The sequence below is a fragment of the Pseudomyrmex gracilis genome, unplaced genomic scaffold (genome assembly GCF_002006095.1).
Source record: "Pseudomyrmex gracilis isolate BER0280 unplaced genomic scaffold, ASM200609v1 scaffold_67, whole genome shotgun sequence".
Taxonomy (NCBI): Eukaryota; Metazoa; Arthropoda; class Insecta; order Hymenoptera; family Formicidae; genus Pseudomyrmex; species Pseudomyrmex gracilis.
Window position 1 is genome coordinate 496,127 of NW_018020651.1, and position 12,326 is coordinate 508,452.

A 12,326-nucleotide genomic window follows, 5' to 3' on the forward strand; every position below is an offset into this window, starting at 1 on the left:
AATACTTGCTCATTTTTGGATCTAACATCACAGCTATCGATCAATGACCTTTGATCACCATCACAACAAAGGCCGTTTGTTTGTGTGTAATATTCCGAGAGCGAAGAGGGAGAAATAAAAATTCATCATTAGGCTCGAAAGTCATCGATCCGCTTTTCATTTCCTCGTCGTGTTTTTTAGTGTCATATTGCGCATTTCTCAGCAGCAGAAAAAACACAGTAAAACAAAATAAAACAATAACTCAAACAATTTAGTAAAAGTCTTTCTCTTTAAACGAGAGAGAGAATTGACGAGATATATCCATTCATTATTTCGTTACTTTTTTTTCAAGCTATAAAACATTTGAATTTTTATGATCGGAGAGATTTTCTGCCGTAATTTATTACTCTTTTATAACTCTTTCACGCAAAAAAGCGTGTAAACCTGGAATGCCATGCTTGAGAGAACATTGTCGAGTTTCGTGAAGGAAAGAGACGACGATGGTGGATGTGTCCGAAAGAAAAATTAGCTCGAGGGAGCGAACCAATGAAACACAGGAGAACCCTTACCATCCAGATTGGTCGACGTATTGTTTTAAGGCAGGCCTGGCGCATGCGTGATCCCGTGCGTAGGAGGATCGACCGTGACACATGGCCTCTTGCTCTCTCGGTGAATTTCTTCTTCTTTCCGAGATTTATCGATTGCTGATTATGTTGTTTATTTGAAAACTCTAAAAAAATATCATCTTTACTTCAAAAGTGATTACAAATTACAAATACGTTATGAGTTTTCTATATTAAATTTTCGAGATAAAATTTGGAATTAAGAACAGAACAGATTGTAAATAAAAAAAAGGTTTATAGATTCACATAAATTCGGAGAAATGAATTTATAGGTAATATAAATCATTCATTTTTTTCCGAAATCTTTTTAAAAAAAAATTTTTACTCAAGATTTCAAAAGAAAAACTACCATTTTGTGAAAAAAAAAGAAACCTAACACAAAAAAATGTCTATCGGACGCAAATTCCGTCCGAAAGAAATATTTAGATTGTACGAAGTCATTAGGTTTTTATTCGGGTCGCCAGTTGATTCTGCATAGTAATCGATACTACATATTATGCAACAAACTTATCTATGCATCTTGTTATTGTATCTAGTCAAGGTGTTGGGCGGGATGGGCTCTGCTTAAGCCGTTAAACACTTTTTTTTTTGCCACGGAGGAAGTCTTTTCAGTGAAGGTTCTTTTCACTTGAATGTTCCGACAGGATTCGGAATCCTTTTCTTTTAGTTTTTAACTTTTTTCGCGCAGTTTCTGTCGCATAAGTTCTCTGACATCATTTCACGCGAATTAATCTACACTCTTTACAAGAATCGGAAAGTTTGTGACACAAATTTTCGCAAATGGCATAATATCTCTTTTGTGTCTCGTCTTTATTTATTTTATTTAAAATACAAAATTTCCCTTTCTCTCTCTCTCTCTCTCTCGAATTAGTTACTTATGTACAGCTACAAATATTTTTCCTGACGTAATTTCCGTGACGTAACTTCTGTGATAAAAGCTGTTAAATCCGAAGGTGGGAGAGAGAGAGAGGAGGAGGAGGAGAGGAGCAAAAGTCTGTGCATTAAAATTATCCGGTGTTATTATGAGACACGGGTATAAATAATGCAGCATCGCACAATGTGGCGACCGCGCGGCCAGGATTATCCGTCGTTTTCGCTGCGGCGCGCTTAAGCGAATCGACAAAGATGAAGGAGACGCGGGGAAATATGCGCGGGGGTTGGGACGCGCAGTGGAAAGCGCGGGAAAAGAAAAACGCGATAGCGGTCGAGCGTTTGCTTAATCTCTGTCGACTTTGTGTTGTTAATGATGATACGCGTCCGCGCGTAAACACATGCGCGAAAATTACGAAGATCCGGAACAGTATCAATGGATGTAGGATATGTGTGACAGCGTCTGGCTCGTTATCGCTTGACAAAAAACTAACTCGCATCTTTCCGAGTGAGAAAAATAAGTGAGAATGTGATATTTTGAAGAATTCCTTGAAGATGATTTTCGGTTTTCGAACCGCGTTAGTGTCATTTTTGTACCGATATTTCGTCGATATTTCAGTTTACTTCGTCAAAATTGTTATATTGTTATTGGTTTATATATATATATATATGTATATAAACCAACACACTATATCTTTGTGTGCGCGCGCGCAAAAGACAGAGAGAGAAAGAAGAGAAGAGAGTCCAACGAGAGATTCAAAACGAATACCTCTCGGCATCTGGGCACCAGATAAATGTGTTTCACGATTCGGAGACAAAACCTCGGCGGAGGAGGTGGCGACGATGGCGGCGACTCGTCACCGTCATTCGTTAAGCCGTTTTCACGTTTAAACGGTTACGTGGTGGAGACGAGGCGGAAGAAGAAAGCGAGAAGGGCCGTGTAGCTTCGGAGCCAATGAAACGACCGATGAAAGGGGGCCCCCTCTTTCCCTCCCCCCTTGCGCGGCATTCCATTCCAAGACCCAAGGCGTCATTACTCAAAGGGAATACTGTCGCGATGGCTCGTCCGGCTCGTGGATCTTTCTAAAGGAAACAGCTCGGAGCGAGCGAGCGTATCGAGGAACTGACGCCGCGAAGAAATCCGTCAGCCAATGACGCACGTCGGCAAGCACGTTCCTTCTCTAGATTTATGAGCGCGACGTGCGCGTCGTCTTTTCTGCTTATTATCGAAACAATTGTCTTTTACTTTTGAGTCTTGGTATTAACACACCATTATAAGTGATACTTCCGAGAGAATCAGTAAATTGAGAAAATCATTAATTCACTGATTTCGAATTCAGAAAAAAACAATTCTAGCGTTTATGAATCATCATCATATATCATTATCATACTTGAAGGTTTTATTTGATAAAAGAAACCATATATTTCTACTAGTCCTCGATGATGTATTACGCAAGCGCAATTTATATAGCAATTTGTTTTTCGAAAAACACGATCTTTTTTTTCGAGTCTATCGATGATTCCTCGAGAATGAAGAAAACCGGCCGTCCGTCGTGGAATAACGAGTGTCGGTGATTGCGCGGGTGGCGCGGCGGAGGGATGAGCGGCAGTCTGCCTCTCTCGAATAACGCAAAGCGTAACACGTGGGCGCGGAGTGCCCGGAGAGAAGATAAACGGATTACGGGCGCTTTGTGTCAACGTGATCCGCTTCCCTTGCAGCCGAGTGCCGAGCCCCGTGCCCGCCGTCCGACCTATCTTCAATGCGATATTACGCGCTCCAGTGCCGGTAACACCGTTCGGTCTGCAGGTCGCGCAGGCCGCTTCGAACCGATAACCAATTTTCATTACTCTATATTAAATTCAGGGGGTGCCGAGCTCGCTCAGTCTGGTGCTTGGCTGGCCGCCAATTTTCGGCACCACATTCAAACGTTTGAGAAAAATTTTGCGAAAGACGCAACGCGCGTTGCGTAATGAGAGAATGCATTGCATTTACTTAGATTGCGAGAAGATCAAAAGAAAAACATTGAAAAATAGTGAATCTGAGAGAGAATTTGTTCTATGTTATAACAACAACAAATACGAAAAACAATTACGGAATTTGAACATTTTGTGTGTTGTTTATAGAACAATATCCTTGGCTTATTTTTATTTGTTTTGTTGTGATAAAATTTCTCTTCGTTACGTGCCACTAGTGTATTGCTATTATTATTTTAAATCCGGCCTACTTCGCGAACTTATAATTACTTCGTTACGTACGCGCGCGTCGTGAGACTCGCTCTCGGAAGCTCGCGTCCGACTCTCTCAGATCTATCCTACTTTATTACGAGATCTACTTGTGAAACGCGACAAGGTGACCCAGTCATCGCTCGATGACAGAGACGAGACTATTGTGCGCTGTCCAGGATCGGCAATAATCGGCGTCTAACGGTCTCTCTTGCTTGTGTCGGAGATGAGATTGAGGAGAGAGAGACGCGCGCGCGCGCGCATGGATTCGCGGCGAAGGAGAACACAGTACGCGGAGACCGTGGATAGAGGAAGAGGAGGAATAAGAGGAGAGAGGACGATGATGCGCAGCGGTGATGGAGAATAGAGTAAAGGAGAGACATGTACGTGGGTGGAAGCCCCCTCGGTACGGATCCAGACGCATTCCCTTCTCCGAGGATATCTCCTCATTGTACTCACCCTTAATCAACAGCTCCCTGCCGTCCTCCGTGGCCGTTCGATGCTTATTGATATAGCTTACCCCTCCGCTTCCTTCTCGCCGCATATCCCCAACCATACGATCGCGTACGTGTATGTGTATATATATATGTCTATCTCTATGTCTTTCTTTGCATATCTCTCTCTCTCTCTTTCTTTCTATCTCTCTATGTACATACCTGCGTGCGCATACATGCATGGCGTATGAGGTCCCATAGCCGCTCACCATGGGGTATTTGCATGACAACGTTGGTAAACGTACACACGCGTGCCTCTACGTCCTTCGCACTCGCTAATTAGCCGGCGCCACATACCGGCGTGGATTAACGAGAATATTGCATTTTTAATAGAGTCCGCCCCCTGCGGCTCACGCGAGCATCCCCCTGAAATCTCTCTCTTCCCGCCCCCGCGCGGGGGTAAGTCTCGTGGCAGTGATTTGAACGACGATCTCGTCGTCGCATGCCTCGTTGCCCGTGAAGGATCAGCGCGAGAAACACTTTGATGTCTTTCCCCGCGAGTGAACTTCCGGACGGATTTATTAAGGGACACACGTAAATCGCGGCCGGGCCCTCGTGCGGAAAGCCGATCACGCGCATCCCCGCTGTCATTCGCATGAATGCGACATAGAATACCGCCAACTCCGCCAAGTCCCGTGGAACGAAAAGCGATGCGCGTAATAAATTGAACAAAGCTAATACCCGCATCGTAATAAATTGGCAGAAACATTATAGTTTCGTCTCTTGCTGTTAATATAAATTATATGTATTTTTGTAAGAAAATTTAGTGAAAATATAAAAATGGTTTTACTAGGAGAAAGTTACTAAGGAAACATTTTTATGGCCGATAAATAGTTCTCTGTCACTATTACTATTACCACCACCACTTCTTCTCTTCCTTCTCTTCATCGACTAAGAAAAAATTTTTCTCTCATACGCTGTGCGCATTTCGATCGAAATTAATCAGATAAATATTTACGCAAATATTTCGCGCGCGCGTGTGTGACGCGAAATAAATATACCATCCATTTACAAAGTACAAAAAGATCGAAGTCGCTCTCTATCGATAAGCCGATTTCTCCGGATTCAATCCGTAGTACATGCGCGTAGAACTGCAACAGCCAGTCCGACACCTCTGGCTCAGGTCTCCTCTCGAAAGGGCTGTTCACCAGCGGGCAATTTTTTTTCAGAAGGGGGATCAATTTAAACGCTCAAAGAAAATCCGCGCGCCGTCCCTCGGGTACGCGCGGGACTGGTCGGTTCTCCGCTCGAGCTCGTTCGCTCGACTAGCTCCGCTGATTGCTGCTGCATCTTTGATGACCTCGTCCAGACGAAGAGAAGAGGACATGCCCGGCCTGCAGTGCAGATCGGGGACAGGCGGCGGCTCGACCACCCGCTTATCCCCGCGCTAAACCCTGTGCAAAGAGCGAAACGTTGAGATTGATATTTTAACAGACGGATTACGTAAGAAGGGCGGGAGGGCTCGGTCGTTACGCCTCGGCGAATAGAACACTGACGACGTCACAACCCTGGACGAGAGCTGTCGTCGTGACGACGCTTAATCGATATTTAACGCTCGCTTTCTTTAGGCTATTTTAAGTGTTGTTTTTTTAAACATCTTAAGAATAAAAACGATCCTAAAAAATGTGTATATATATATATATATGTATATAGACATATTTTTCGCACAACATTTAGCGAACGGCTCTTCACGACCAATTATATTCATGGATCAGTTAAAGACTTTAGAGCCCGAGATGATTCTCAGTTTATTACTAATTATTAAATTTACGCTGTCGAAAAGGGCGATATTACAGTATCAGAACATCTTTACAGAATATTGCGAGACAAACTCCAAGTTTCTCGGTAGCCTAACAGGGAAGGCGAAAGCCCGGAAAGCCGGAGATTCCAGGTTCGACTCCTGGATTGTTTTTGCAAAATTTTAAATTAATTTGGGGAGGTATCCGGGGTCCTTCATATACGAGATGCAAATCTAGTATCCTATATGATTCAAAGGAATTGAAATTACAATTCAAAAACTCACATGAAAATGTGAATTCGTTTATATATCGTCATTCTCTACGTATAATCCCGTAACTCCAAAACGCAAATTTTAGAGGAGAGCAGTTTAAAAGCTTAAAGCTTCATATAGAGTTTCTCTAGTTAAGGAATCTTTCGATTTTAAATTTTTACCTTACTTATGAATATTTTTTTTTAATATTTGGTGACCATAAAGAACATGACTTTCTAAGTGTCACTATGCAATAAACTGAAAATCTCGTATGTGACATTTATGTAATTATACGTAGGGAGTGACGATATGTACACATGAAAATATGTCTATATATATATATAGACATATTTTCCGCACAACATCCAGCGAAAGGCTCTTCACGACTAATTATATTTATGGATTAGTTAACGATCCTAAAAAAATTTTATATTTTTCTGCTTACAGGAATCTCGAGAGGAAATATGAAGATACAAAACAATGGTGAGTAACAAATGTATTTTTTTAAAGGGTTAAAATTTTCAGTAAATTTAATATCTTTGAATACTTGTCACATATTTTTAAAGATTACTTTCTTACAAACAATCTAGTAAAATTTATTGATCAAAAAACGTCTTACTTTTGCTTTTTCTTTTGTCACTTTTTTTAAAAATATAGCCGTAACTTATTCGGCACTTTGTTTCTTGGGTCACTTTCTGCGATCCTTGTCAAAAAAATTTATGTGATGTACAAAAAAAAACAACAATTTCCGTTAAAAAGTAATACATTATTCATGACTTTAATATCCATAAATTATCCAGTTTGACTAATGGTGTAACTGCAGTAAATATTTTCGCCTCATTCTTATAAATGTGACATGTCTTTCACACTTTCCTTTGTAACTAATTTTATTACAGCCGGTAGAAAAAAAAAAAAAAAAAAAAATTTGCAGTTTAACATTGACACTTTAATCAGTAACAATTATCCGATAAACACAATCAACAAAAGATTGAAAATATTGTTCTCCACAAAACTTAATAGTTATCTAAAATTAGCTGAACATAATGATAGACAACAAGAGACTGTACATTATTTTGTCGTTCTTTATATACCGTTCAAATTAAAAACACGTTAATAATTTTATAAATAATGACGTTCTACCGTTCTACCTAGACTACCGTATGGGAATTTAAATCAAAGTTTATTAATAAACACAAAAATATTAGAACAAAGATATTGTATCAACAGAAGAAGAGTAAATCGTATTTCTTGTCATTCTTGCGACTTTAATTATATAAAACTGAAAGACAACACCAGAATTAAAGAAAATTTAAGTCACATAAAAAGAAATTACTATCAAATATCTGTAGATACTAGCAGAACACTGTTTACGGAAGATACAAAACATAATTTTCAATTCTGTACAAATTTTAAATAATGAGCCTAATTGTTTGAGATGTTTGACATCAAAAATGTTACATATCAAGTTACAGAATAATAGTTTGAATATTATAAAAGACATCGAACTCGTAGATGACACATATACTTATCGATCTTGGATAAAATAAAAAATTGATTTACGTATCTGAATTTTTACAACACATAGAGATATAGTGCTGTACACACAATCACACAATCATTGCATTATCAGCGCTAACGACCGTAGGTATTACTTATTGCTCTAAATATCATTATCGAGATCTTGACTGATTTTTTTTTTTTTCAATCGCGAGGTGTTCGTACTTTCGAAGGTGCGAAACTGTTGTCGGCAAAATCAAAGCGTGCTTTGATTTTCTACGTGACTCGCTGCTACGATGCCGTTAAACATCGAACTCGTAACTCTGTACGTATCTATATATAGAGACCGCTCTAGACTGGATACGCGTATTAAGCGCTATCGCCGACGAGGTGTTATTAATCGAGTCATTGCGAGCCGAGGTGAGGATCTTCGACCTTGCGAGACGCGGGGGTGGGCGACTGTTCCTGCGTAAAACGACGAATGGGGGATCAGACGGCGTTATTAATAACCGATAATTTGATACGCTTCCAACCATCCATCCTGCCGCGTCTCCCGATCTTCCCCTCTGACGTATCTTTGATACCTTTGCCTTGCATGTATACGCGCGTTTGTCGATGCGCGTATCAGTTTCTTCGACGTGGAGATTCAATCGAGAGTTCGTTCCGACGTCAATCGACCTGGTACAAGGACGAACATTTCTGACTTTGTCTTTGTGATAAGTGATTCTCTCACTTTTTCTTGCTTTTTGATGTTAGTCGCAATCAAATAAGTAAACAATTATTACCGCCAACAATTGTTATTGAGAATTAATTTGTTCTAACACAAAGTGATTTATTTTTAATATTTATTTGTGGATAAACTAATAAAGATAGAATGTCGCATTCTTGCAATTGTACTAACAATATATATATATATATATATTACGTTATATAAAGCTAATATAAAAATCATGAGAAGTCAATATTGACAGAAAGGTATCAGAAACTTCATATATAATTCAAATGAATATTTCATACAAAGAAAGAGCATAATATCCACCCCCGGATTTTTGTTGGGATTCCGATGCAGGAAACGTATAGCCGTGGCCGGCAATCAGAAACGCATTATCGGACAACCGGTCGGCGTAATATGTTTGACCGTGCTCGAAAACGTGGTGGACCCCACCCGCCGGACGAATCTGTCCTTTTGGCGGTGCTCGTACAGGCGATCCCTGCTTTCCATTCACCCGGTTTTGACGATGGAAGCGCTTTGATCCTGCGTGCAGCTTTCATGAGAAATGATATCGATCTAACGGCGAAAAGTGGACGCGTTAATAAGCTTTTGTTACCTCGCCATTTCGATCGCACGTGTAATTAAATAGATGAAGTATATAAATTATTTATCTCATCATTTCTATGTGCGTTAATTGAACTTAATTGGAGGTAATTAATCGTTGTCGTCGCTGGTTTTTATATTACTACTATTGCTGTCGAACAAAGAGAGAGAGAGAGAGAGAGAGAGAGAGAAAGAGAAATAACTTCAAATTATATTAAAATTAAATTAAAAATAATTAGAGGGACTCGCGCAAGCCTCTCGAACTGAGCCACATTTCTACAACTCTTGCGCGAGAGACATTTATCGTGACCTCTCAGAACACACCAGCTCGTCGTTTCATCGTCGCTTTTCGTTTGGCCCCACTCCGCTCCTTTGCGCGTCACTCCCTCGTAATTAATCATTCCTCTTCCCCTTCGCTCCGCTCGCAGATCTCGGTTCCTCTGGACGTCAAACAGAGGCAGTATGGCCGCGAGTTATGCCAGGACAACGATATATACACCTTCGCAGGTATATATATATATGTACATACATACATATATATGTATATATGTATATATACATGTATATCTGCAGATTCTCATTCAGCGTAGGTGCGTGCGAAAGTCTGCAATTTGATGACATGAAATTTGCTGACGAATAGTCCTCTCATCTTATCTCCGAAGATCAGAGAAACAATTGTTTATTTCTTTATCACGACTAATCTCTCTCACAGACGAATTCTCAAAATCGAGAAATCGTGGTTACCGTGTAATTAATTAATTTGTCGGCCGTTGTATCTGATTCCGCGGATTCTGTTAGCCATTGTATCATTTTAAAACACGTCGTTCAATTTATTTACATATTTATTCGGTTCCGTACGCGGATATATTGAATACGAATTAACTTAAAACATAATTAAAAAAAAATAATAAAAAATATTTACGATAATTTTACGTAACAAGAAAGCTGCAGACATGACGATGCAAACTTGTGAGCAGAGAATTTATTTTAATCATCTCCAACCTGCAAGTACCGTTAAGAGACTTCTTTTCTTCCGGCTAGATGCGAGAAATCTTGCTTGCTCTCTCTCTCTCTCCTCTCTGTCTCCGCCTTCGTTCCTTTTTTTTTTTTTTTTTTGTTTTAATTTTTCAGCCGTAATCACGGCACTATCGCACTCGGACCATTTTTAATGAATTCCTCCCTGTCTGTCTCTCTCGCGAGAAAACCGAGCATCTAGCCGCGAATCTTATCCTTTTCGGACGCGTTTTCGCGTGTTTGAAGAGTCGCGAGAGCACAAAAGCGTCGAGGGAATAAGAAGCGCAGAAGGAGCGTATACAGCCAGCAGATTTCGAATAATATTTCGGCGGGGATCGAAAACCGCTAAGATCGTTGGGAAAAGACGAGATACAACACCAGGAAAATCATTTCTCGTGACTCCACATCGTGAATGTAGTTCAAGAGACTCTCGGGCGCACTTTTTCCCGCAAAATGGGTCGGCCTTCTTGACATCTCTTGGATTCACCGCTCGAATGCGCTCTGACATGCGACCATACTGCCCGTTCAGTGCTATCGCGAAGAGATAAAATCGAAACAGAGCAAAATATTTACCTGAAAAATATATATGGTTTATTTTATAGAAAACACAAACAAGGCGCGCCAAAAGCTACTACATTTCTAACACAACGGCGTGATAATGATTAAAAACGTTATATTCATTGAAACCAAAATCGATAGCTCGATTGTTTTTGTTTCGAGGATTTTTCTTACGTCCGGTTATTGTGTTGATCGAGCGAATGTGCTTCTTGCGCGCGCACGGTTCCAATTGCGTTTTCTTTATTCAGCATCTGTTATGATCTCTGTCGGGTCCGATATCAGCGGCGGCGGCGGCGGCGGCGGCGCGGACGACGACGTGAGTGGATCAAGGAGAGGTAGAATAGAAGAAGAATTGTGAAGGAGATGCGCGCGAAGGAGCGAGAGGGAAAGGGAGGACCGTCGGGAGTGAAGAGAGGGGTCGGGCGAGAAGGTAGAAAAAGACAGCCGGTGGCCGACCGGACCATTCAAAGTTCCCAGGAGGCAACAAAGGGCCAGCAACGAGCTGATCAAATTATCCAATTCATTTGGATTGGCGAGCGAGCGGGCGAATAAGTGCTCGCCGTTACCAAGAGACCCACTTCAGCGTTCTCGAGCACCATCGGCTGAGCTATGAGCCAAATTTATGCACGTTCCTCGCTACGATCCACTTCTACTCTTTCAGAATCGAGCGTTTCCTGACGCTCGAGCAAGAGTCGGTAAGAAAAAACTGTGTACTTTGATAATTAATTAATACGTGATGATTTATATATTGTATTTTAGGCAATGCACGATTTTTTGGCGAACTAACAAGAAATTTGTTTTTTCCAAAATTAGACGATATTAAGATCAAACTTTTATTAGGATCGATAGATTACGTCGCGAATAACAATGGTAAACAGTTCGATATCGCGAGGGAAGCGCGAGAGGGTAAAATCTAGAGAAAGTTGCTGGGGATGGAAGCTGCGCCGATAATGTCACAAAGACGTCTAAATGTACGACGCCGGCACATTTGTTTGCGAAGTCTCGCGGGAGGACGGAAAAGAGGAGAGAGGAGGGGGCGGCACAGTGAGCCCCGATTTATCGCCATCTGCCTAACGACTTTCGACCGTGGCAAAATCGTCTGATAAAATCGTCCTTTCGAGGGAAGTGCTGCCTCTGTCACGCTATCGATTGTCGCGGGAGAAAAATTGCATCTCTTAAGAGTTTTCAAGTTTAATCTTGCGTGGATTTTGTGCTGTTTTTTTTTTTTTTTTTTTTTTGAATAAATTTATCAAACTCCAGTTTATATATATTTTGCGATATAAATAATAATACATGCGATGAACAAATATTAAACTGAAATGTTTTTCAAAAGAGAGAAATTGGATAGACAACATTGAAGTTATTACAAACAGCGCTATAACTTCGATATTGATATCGTCGAATCCAAAATGTAACGCAAAACGTGATCGGAAATGACGGTACAGCCTCCAGTTTCGTCCGCGTGGCTCTTCCGCGTTTATAAATATTTATCAGGATGCCGAGAAACACGATGGATGGGTGCCACAGACTTTTTTGTGTGGGGGACGGATTCGTCGGCGTTTCGACATTCTCTCGGAATTTAATGAACCGCACTGATTTTTCACGGGCGCGAATATCGAAGGGGAAGCTGTTTGTATTCGCTCCCCTCCCTCCCTGTCATCACTCTCTGCCTGCTTTCTTCTCGGCTGAAAATTTTCGCGAGGATAGACCCGAGAGGGAATTTATTTGCTTTTCTTTTCTTTTTTTATTATGATTACTTTTTT

The 12,326-nt window shown here is 40.8% G+C and overlaps 1 protein-coding gene across 1 annotated transcript in view; it reads left to right on the forward strand.

Annotated features, from left to right (window-relative positions):
- The window catches only part of LOC109854486 (transcription factor Sox-3-A-like), a 277,431-nt gene that overhangs the window by 135,854 nt on the left and 129,251 nt on the right, over window positions 1–12,326 (forward strand). Inside the window, exon 4 of the transcript XR_002250222.1 lies at window positions 6,627–6,662. The gene's annotated coding sequence lies outside the window, so the exon portion shown is untranslated. The remainder of the gene's footprint in view (window positions 1–6,626; window positions 6,663–12,326) is intronic.